The sequence below is a fragment of the Cervus canadensis genome, chromosome 18 (assembly GCF_019320065.1).
Source record: "Cervus canadensis isolate Bull #8, Minnesota chromosome 18, ASM1932006v1, whole genome shotgun sequence".
Lineage (NCBI taxonomy): Eukaryota > Metazoa > Chordata > Mammalia > Artiodactyla > Cervidae > Cervus > Cervus canadensis.
In genome coordinates this window covers 38,505,141-38,514,915 of record NC_057403.1, presented here as the reverse complement: position 1 = coordinate 38,514,915, position 9,775 = coordinate 38,505,141, and positions in this window count along the sequence as shown.

Below are 9,775 nucleotides of genomic sequence, written 5' to 3'. Positions count from 1 at the left end.
ATTTAGCCACCCTCTCTCTCATTCTCCATCGCGGATGCACAGGGCAGGTTCCAGCAGTAGAAACCCCAGGACTACTCAGAGGGGCTAGCCCAGGAGGGAGGGAAAGCCGTCTCAGGAAGGCAACAGCTGAGCTGGCGCACGGGGGACCCTGAGCGCATGTAGCAGGTGGCGAGGGGGCAAGGCAGCCATAGCCGAAGGAGTAGCTTGTGCGCATGCGCGGTAGGGCCGGTGAGGCCGGTGCAGCCCAGAAGGGCGTGGCCCTACAGCTGAGGGTGAGGGCACCGAAGCGCAGAGGCAGGAAGCCACAGTGAGAGGGAGGTTTGGTACAAGCACGATCCTAGCCTGGGTGCCAGCGGAGAGGGACAGGAGACAGGCCCCACGCGCTGCCCGGGCCCTGCCCCTGCGATTCTGGGAGGGTGTGGATTCAGACAGAAGCTGTTAGGAGACAACACTAAGGGGGGTGACTCACCCTGCAGCAGCCGAGTCACTAATTCCCTGGTTCAAACCTGACCCCAGGAAAGAAAACTTCAGGAACAACAGCCTAACAGCTTCGCGAGTGCTTCCCAGAGGCCCATCTGCCTCCCAAACCAACTCCCTGTTTCTGGGAGGGAAGGCGGACCGCAGTGGCAGAGAAGGCTTAGGCAAACCTTATCAGAGGAGGCAGTCTTGCCCTTGCTTCTGCCCATTCTTATCTCATCCCTTGACATTCCACACAGCCCACAGCCAGACTTCCTGGAGCCTGAAACAAACCTCAAAAATCCCAAATTCTGGACTCCCCCACGCAAAGTCCAACAGGCTTGCTCTGCCTGTCTTCCCATCTTGACCTATGCTCCCCAGACTTCACAACTCCAAAGCATGAGGCCAGCATTCTTAGGAGATCTCTAAGATTGACTATGAAAGACGATCCCTCCCACTTTAAGTGATATTGGCTCCTGGAGAGGTAAAAAGAACTCAGAGAAAAATATGCCTCTCCACCCTCAACTTCTTTTTAACATTAATACTTGAGATTTTTAATGCTGCACCCTGGCCATGGGATCTTTGAGAATGTCTGCTACCACCTGGTATCATTCCCTACAAACTCTGGGACTCTCTCAGCTCTGGATCTTGAACACAAGTCTCAGAACTAGCAGTGAGAGAGTTGGTCATCTGAAGCCTCACAGGCCTGAGATGTGAACCTTGGGAACCTCCTGGATGGAAGGTGACCCACAGTGGAAGGCAGGGCTCCTGGAGGCAGGTTAGAGCTGCACCATAAGAGGGCAACCCCTCAGAGAAGGGAAAGGATGACAGGGATGCCCCAATTTTGCCATCATGGCTAGCCTTGATGACCAACACAGAAAACAATGGTCAGATTCATCCAGTGTGTCCTCACCCTTGCGCAGAGTACCCTCTGCCAGGCACATCACACCCCCACCGCCACTTAGCAATCTCTTCCTTCAAGATGTAGCTCAAGGGTCACTTCCTTGAGATGCTCTCATGACTCCTCCAGACCCAGTTATCTGTCCCATCCTCTGCACCCACACGCTACATGCAGCCTCCTCTATGGAAGTCAGCATCAGCTGAGATATCTAACCTCTATTTCATCGAACATAGGCTCCAGACTCCTTCCTACAGGGCCCCAGACTTACTCTTTGTTGCATCCTCAAGACTTGTCACGGAGCCTTGGTGTTCAGCAAACTGGTGGGGCGGGGGGGGGGGGGGGGGGTGCGGGGAGTGGCGCGGGGGGAGGGAAGAGAAGGAAGGAAGGAAAGGAGGGAGGGATGCATTCAAATGATGAATATTTGTAATTTAAAAGAAAAAAAAAGCATACGAACTGCATCTTTTACCTCCTTGTCAACATTCCAGTAGGAAATCTTTATCACTGCTGAGCTTGCTCTCCAGCATCCAGGAGATGCTCAAGGACCCTCCTGACGCCTCCCTCCCAAGAGGAAGGGCACTGGTGAAGGCCAGGGTCTCTGCAGTGTTCAGAAGGAGGTTGTCTGTGTATAAGGAGAGATGTTAAAACCTTGGAGGAGGCCCCTCCTCCCCCTTTAAAAGCAAAGAGGAGGCAGAGGGAGGCCCCTGGAAGCGAGTGCAGCTCACACCATCTACCTCTGTGCTCAGCAAAATAACCCTTCCACACCCACAGGGCCCCACCTCGAAGGCATGGAGACCAGGGCCCAATATTACCGTGACAGGGCCTTCCCTTCAGCATCTGTGACCCACGAGGTCACCAGGGTGATGGGGTGAGACAAAGACAAGGCTGAGTCTCAGCAGGTGGTAGGTTTTCTTGGCCCCACCTGCCCACCTGTCAAGCAGGAAAAGGTGACAGGCTGCCTGAAGCCCAGCTGTGGGGGAAGTTTCGACAATAGCTGACATGAGGTCAGAATCCTCTCTCTCTCATGACATTACCCCTCCCCAGGTTTTCTCTGAAATTAGCTCCCCTCCTATCACGGTTGCAACTCACATGGCCTGATAAGGTTCAAGGAGCAATGGGAGCAAGGGGAGAGGGCGTCAGGAGGAGCAATGGAAGAAGGAAACACACAGGCGTGCAGCCTCCTCAACCAGCACCCACTCTCACCCTCCGAGGGCACACCTGGTGATCTGGCCTTTCCCTGTGTGTTCTTGGCACCTTGGATCACATAGCACCCTCCCATGAACTGGGGAGACGTCCCCTGTCCTTAATGTCCCCAGTTATCTGTGGAAGGTGACTGTTGCTGGGCCAGGGAACGCTGTTCAGGGCTCCTGCATAAATAATAAGTCCTAGAAGCTGAGCGTCAGGTTGCTCTAATTAACACTCCTTCTCCATCCATCCTCTCCCACCAGGTGAGGCCTCACCTCTCTGTCAAAATACATGTGCTGATTCCTCTAGCAGCAAGACCCAGTGAAGACAGCACTCCCGTGGTGCCTTAGAACACAATCCCTGCTCAGCACGTAGGTCTCCATAGTTCAGAAATGTTTCTGACTTATTGATCCTGGATATGGAGAAATTCCCAAGAAATAACCCTTTGCTAAAATTTTAAGCAAAGCCTGGATGCTTTCAAGGGGCTCTTCAAATGACAATTCATCCCAGGAGGAAAATTCTGAGGCCCAGCATCAGAAGATGATGGGTCAGTGACAGTTACAAGCCAGCTCCAAACCCAGCAAGCACTCTGGGTTGCCCTGGTGATACGAAGGTCAGAAACAGGATGAGGGAATAAAGTGGTGCAGTGGGTGAAGAGGTTTCTTAGATAAACTTTAGTGAGACATCAATAACTCATCTTTCACAACGCTGTCAACATTCCGAGATAACCATTCTCCTAAGGCTGTGAGAGCACCACCCCCTTCTCTAGGCCCCTTTCCTCTGCATTTAACTCAAGGACCATGGAAGACAGTCTCACTGAAAAAGGGCACTGGAACACATGTGGGGTCCATAATGACTGTCTTTCATGAGTGAAATTTGCTTTATTCATAGATAAAGCAAATCCTAAAATTCTCAGAGGTGTCCTTGATGTGGGGAAAATTACAGGAGCCTTGTTCTGTGGCTGCCAAGCTTCTGAGACCATTTGGGCTGCAGGCATTTACCACAAGAGGTGGTGGCTCTGCAGGGCAAGGAGACAGGTCTGGGTCTGACCTGGAGACCACAGGGATAGGGTACAGGGCAGTGGGTCGTGGGCCTGCCCTGATGTCAGGTCCTACTCTCCAGCAACTGCTTCGCGGAGCTGCTGTATTTCCTTTTGAGTGAGAATCTGCAGGCCATGGGTCCTCCAGGCACCCAGATCCCCATTATAGAGGGCCACTCAGGGATGCGGTCCAGGCCTCCTCTTCTCTTTCCATCAGAGAAAAGGCTAAGAGTCACTTCTCCATCAACTGCTGTGATAATGAAAAGCTGTCTGGGTTCAGCACCCAGCATCTCACTGGACCCCAGGGAAAAGTGGGCTGGCCTTGTTCTCTGAAGTCAGTGGTTTTCAAACTGCTCTAAAGATTCCTGAAAGTACCCCCGTCACCACCCCAGACAGGCTGAAGAGAGGGAAGCAGCGGGGGGCGAAAACTGACAGACCCCGGCCCCCTGCCACCGCTCACCTTGCTTTTCTGCATTTTATACACTGAATATGTCTGCAGGGGATTTTTGTTTCAAAACTAAATTCTACGACCTTAAAAAAAAAGTTAGGAAATCCAAGTTTTAGATTTCCAAAGGAAAACAATGAACCATTCTGGTTCTTACTGTCCCTTGAGCATTAGGGTTTTGTGACTGCATTATTTTTTCTTCATTATTATTATTTTTTAAAATTATGAAAGCTGGGCCATAGACCAGTCTCTGCAGACTGTCCCAAACTCAGGCCTGGGCTCTGCAGACTGATTCATGGGCACACAATTATCTGTGTGCAAAATGCCTGCCCTTGGCAATTGTGGCTTAACTTCTCTGGAAGACAGTCCTAACCCGTGTGTGTGTGTGTGTGTGTGTGTGTGTGTGTGCACGCACATGTGCGCACATGCACACTCACTTATGTGTACAGTTGGTAGGGAGTCCATACTTTAGGAGTATCTATTTGAATTTTCTCCCTTGTGTGTCCCCAGGTTGTTCCCTGAATTCTCTCTGAGTTCAGAAATTCTCCCCAATTCACAGAGCCAGTCCTGGTCTGGAAAAGAATGAGGAGGGTCTCCTGCCCATTGTCCTTGAGGTCCACAGGCAGAACTGGAGCCACCTAGAAAATTATAGAGAGGTTCCCTGAGCCCCAGTGGAAGGAAGACCCTGTGTCAATGAGCGCTGTCGGGAAACAAAGGCAAAAGAGTTCCTTTGCAGAGAGACTTGACTCCTCCCGGCTCCTGACCCAGGGCCCCGTCTCCCCCGCCACACCTCACTAGCTGACAGTGTGGTGAAGGAGGCAAGGATGGATCTGAGGGGATCCAAGGGACCTCCCTGGTGGCTGAGATGGTAAAGAGTCTGCCCACAATGCAGGAGACCCAGGTTTGATCCCTGGGTCAGGAAGATCTCCTAGAGAAGGGAATGGCTACCTCCTCCAGTATTCTTGCCTGGAGAATTCCATGGACAGAGGAGCCTGGTGGGCTATAGACCATGGGGTCGCAAAGAGTCAGACATGACTGACTCATGTAACATGCCTTCTTCAAGGGGGCAGAGGGATTCTGCCTCTCCAGCTCAGGCTCCTGTTGACCAGAGAGCAGCCAGACTCCCCCAAGAGACAGAAGAGGTGCTAAAGAAGGGGGTTTACCCCAGGGAGATGCAGAGGCCAGATGGGACTTCCTGCCATGATGTCTTGAACCCAGCGCTGCCCGGACTGCTCAGCAAAGAGCCCTGTGCCCCTGCTCTTGGCCAGGTCCTCGGCCCCATCCAGGGGCAGGCTTGGGCTCCCCAGGAGCCCCCACATTCAAGGGAAAGTCCTGTGTGGGAGAGGAATGTGAATGTGAATTTTGGCAGCACTGTTGTTGTGTGTGTGTGTATCTTTGTTTCCCAAAACACACAGGGTAAACATGCCAGGATAAAAATAAGATTCTGAAATGAATGAAACAGGAGTGGCACTGCCTCGCGTGCAGGTGTGAGTGACTGTCCCACGTTATCCAGTCATTCTTCAGAAGACAGAGCAAATGCTTCCCCAGGAGAAGACTGGTCAGAGGGAAGGGCCAGCACTGCCACTGCCCAGCCTCTGACTCTGGGGAAGCTCCTCCAGGCAGCGGAGCGGGTGGGTGCCAGGCAGGCACCATGCCCTCAGTCACCAAAGAAACCTGTCCCCACTGGGCCCTGCATGAGGCAGCACAGCTGGGACCCTGCAGCTCCCTACACAGGCTGGAATCTCTGCTCCTCTAGACACTATAGAGACATCCTCCAGGGGCCTTTTCTATTTCTAATCCAGAGGCCCTTTGATAAATTAGAGGCTAGAGAAACAAGTAAATGGAGGCTTCCTGCTTGGAGCTGAGGACTCTTTCCCACCCAGGAGTCCTGATTTGCATGAAGGTCAATGTCAGCCTCAGTCCTGGTGAAACCATTAGGAAAGATAAACTCACAGAAAATATGCTCTCATTCATCAAGTGAGCTAGCAAATCTTCATGGAAAAGAAAGTAAACGGAGCCATCCATTCATTCATGAAATCCATTTACCAAAGGTCTGGTATTTTTGAGATTCTGTGCCAGGCCTGGGGGATATAGTGGGGACTGAGATACTCAGTTCTGGCACCTGTGTTGGAGAAGCAGGTTTCTACATCATTGGGTGGATATTGGTGCCATTTTCTAGACTGGGATGCTAAAGAAGCCCTACCCTCTTGGGAAGGGAAGGAATTGGGTTCTGTCATGGACATACTGAGTTTGAAGAGCCTGAAAGATGCTCAAGCAGAATGACCAAGGAGGTTCGGGGTCTGAGCAGAGCAGAGAGGACGGAGCCACGGAGGCCTGTGAGAGTCCTAAGTATAGGTGGTGGAGAGGCTTTGCAGTGGGTGAGCATCCCTGGGAGAGCATAGATAACAAACCTGAGAAACACCAATGCTCCTGGGGTAGAAGAGGGAGGGAAAAAGTCTGAGAAGGAATGTCTGAAAAGCCAAGAAGAAACCAGAGAGGGCTCTAGGAGGAGGGAAGGATCATCTGAGTCCATGAGTGCAAAGAGGTCAAGTAAGATAAAGACCCTGGGGTCTTTATTAGGGTCACTGGAGACCCTAATGAGAAGAATGTCAGTCCCATGCTAAGGACATGGTCCAGCTCAAGTGGATTAAGTGTGAGATGGGAGGAGAGGCAAGGGGCCAGAGCTGGAGAGCAAGTGGGGTCAAGGAGGAATCATGGGTGGGTTTTGTTAGGATGAAAGGAGTTGGCATGGTTCAAGGTTGCTGAGAAGGATAACAAGTTAAGAAGAGAAAAAGGTCATAAAAGAAAAAGATGGCCAAGCCCCGGCAGGGAGAAGATGCTATTCGGCCTGTGTTGGAAAGGAGGAGAGATGGTGTGGCTGAGAGAGCTTCTGGGTCTGCAGGAGCTCTTGTTTACTGTAAGGAGGTGTTCCTCACCAAGGCCTGGGACAGAGGAGGAACTGGAGGAAAGGAAGACTTCCCAAGGGCAGGTCACCTGCCCACGGTGCAGAGCTAGATAATCCAAACCCAGACCCACGTGGCCCTAGAATCTGTGCTCTAAATTCCACACACCCCTCTCCCCCCGGGAAAACGGATAGCTTAGTGTCCCCTCTGGATCGTTTTTCTGAGTTTCCTTTTGAAAGTCTTTTCAGGGGCAGAAAAGGAAGAGAGAAACGCCAGGCCAGCTCTGTCATTCTGCTCCAGCTCTGAAGAGGGGAGGAGCCAGGGGAATTAACACGGCTTCTAGCGTTTCCTTAGAACAGGCCTGGAGTCTGCGGGGCCCTTCCCCTGCAGATGATAAAGCAATTCATAAACACAAGACATGCAGGGGAGAGAGCACTGAATCTCGGGGGCCCTGCTAATTAAAAAGCCCCGTATTACATTACTTCCTCAAGGACTCATCTTCTAATTTTTAGGATTATGGTACATTGATTAATTTATACAAGTTTTTAATCCCTCTGTGCTTAATGAAGTCCAGGAACATGGGAACAGGAGCATAATTGAGCTTCATATTATTTTATTAGGGAGAATGATGGCCCAATGTGTGGCAGAGACGTTTTGTGAGGGTGGAGAGGCAGTGCTCGTGCTGTTAACCCATTGCTTCCCAAATGCCTGCAGGGACAGTCCTTTGAGGCAGACATGGAGGGAGTTAAACTTTTTAAGCCGTGCTGTTCTGTGGCTCCTGGTGGCCTATATGGAAAAGCACCTCCTCTGTGGCATGGGGTGCTGTGCCCACCGTGGCAGAATCACCTTTCATGTCTGGTCCCCATGGTCCCCACACTTCCACCACCCACCTGCTCCAGACTGTGCCATCTGCCCCTGACACAGGCTCACCTCTTGCTTCAGATTCAAGTGTCACCTCCTCTGGGGAGCCTTCCCTGAATGAGAAGCTCATCTGGAGCAGAAGACCCTGCATCTCCTATGCTCCCCAGATTTTTCCAAATCAAAAGTGCTCCCAAGTTTCCTGCAGGTCTGAGAGCCTAGGTCTCAGTCTTGGGAGCTTCCAGCTTAAGGGAATTTACTTAGTTATTTCAGATAACTCCAAGACCAAAACCTTCACAATGAACAAAGTAGCTGAAGAACGGGGTGGACAGATGACAGGTTGGGGACACCTCCTCCCTAGGGCCCCATTTCCCCATCATCAGGGTTTGCAGAGGCCTGAACTCAGGGCCAGCAGACTTGAGCTTCTGCCCTGGCTCTGTCTTTAAGCATTTGTGACCCTGAGTGAGTTCCCTTCTCTAGGCCTTGTTTTCCCCAGCTGTGAACTTAGGCAAGTGACATAATTCTGGCTCCCCGGACCTTCTCCCACAAGATCATTCAAGAATTCCAGAACGGGCTTCTGGTCCAGGACCCTGGAGTTTGGGTCCCACACCCTCTAGAGGTTAGAACTGGAGTTGCAGTTGGGAAACCAAAGGAGAAGGCTTCGAGGTTGTCCAGAATCTGGAAGATTCCAAGAAGAATCCTTCACCCCAGAAGGCTGACCCAACTCTGGTTCCTAAGGAAGCAGAACCCAAACTGTGAGTTTCATTTTGATTCTTGCTTTCTCTATCAATTCATCCTGCTGAAAAGACACAAATTTCACTCTGTCTCTGCCTCTTTCCTCCCCATGGAGAAAAAAGATGGTTCATTAAAGACAGCTTCAAATCAGCGGGAAGGTAACGGGGATTTCCTGGGGTCTTGGTGTCCCTAAAATCACAGCCTCAAAGCAGCTCACCGTTCATCAGGGAGAATGAGAGTAGAAATGGCAGCTTAGCCTCTCTCTGAAACTTTCTTCAAGCAAAGTTGACTGCCAGCATAGAAGCCTCTCTGAAACAGGAGGGAAGGGGACAGGGCACAACCTTTGAACGAATCACATAGCCTGAGGACACAACATAAATTGATGAGAACCAAATGGGTCCAAGATGGCGGACAAGTCAACTTCCACTAGACTTTGAGCCTCATAGAGGCTCACTGTAACACACCAGCAAGCTAAATGACACTTGTCACAGGCGCCATGACAGCTCCGAGGACAACCATCAAAGACCAAAAAGTGGGTGGTGGAATTTCCAATTCCTAGAAATCTCCGCCCCTACCCCAGGTGGTGCTGGTGGTAAAGAACCTGCCTGCCAATGCAGAAGACAGATGTGAGAGATGTGGTTTCAATCCCTGGGCTGGGAAGATCCCCTGGAGAAGGGAATGGCAACCCATTCCAGTATTCTTGCCTGGAGAATCCCATGGACAGAGGAGTCTGGGGGGCTATGATCCATTGCAAAGATTCAGACACAAGCGAAGTCAGTCAGCACACCCCACAATAGTTGGAATAATCTACCCACTCGTTAGCCTATGAAATCACCCAGCCCATAAAAGCTAACCACACCACATTTTGAGGCCACTCTCACTTTCTGAGATGGAGTATGTTTCTCTCTAAATAAATCCACTTTTTACCTATTACTTTGTCTCTCACTGAATTCTTTCTGAGATAAGACATCAAGAACCTGAGCTTTGTTAGGTTGTGAAACCAGGTATGTAATCTCAGTTGGAAGACCATGGGTTTTGTCCCATGGGTTCAAGTCCCAATCTGAGGTGAACAGTGTCATCTCCATGGGGTTTTTTCAAGGAAACTGATGACTATCTAAAATTATGCTGCCATGCGATAGGTGAACAAGGAACTTGGTACTTGTCTTGTGAGAGAATCCATTCCTGGACCACGAGTCAAGGTCAAATAGTTCTATGCCTTTGTTGTGCAGATAAGGAAACTGAGACAGAGAGAGAGA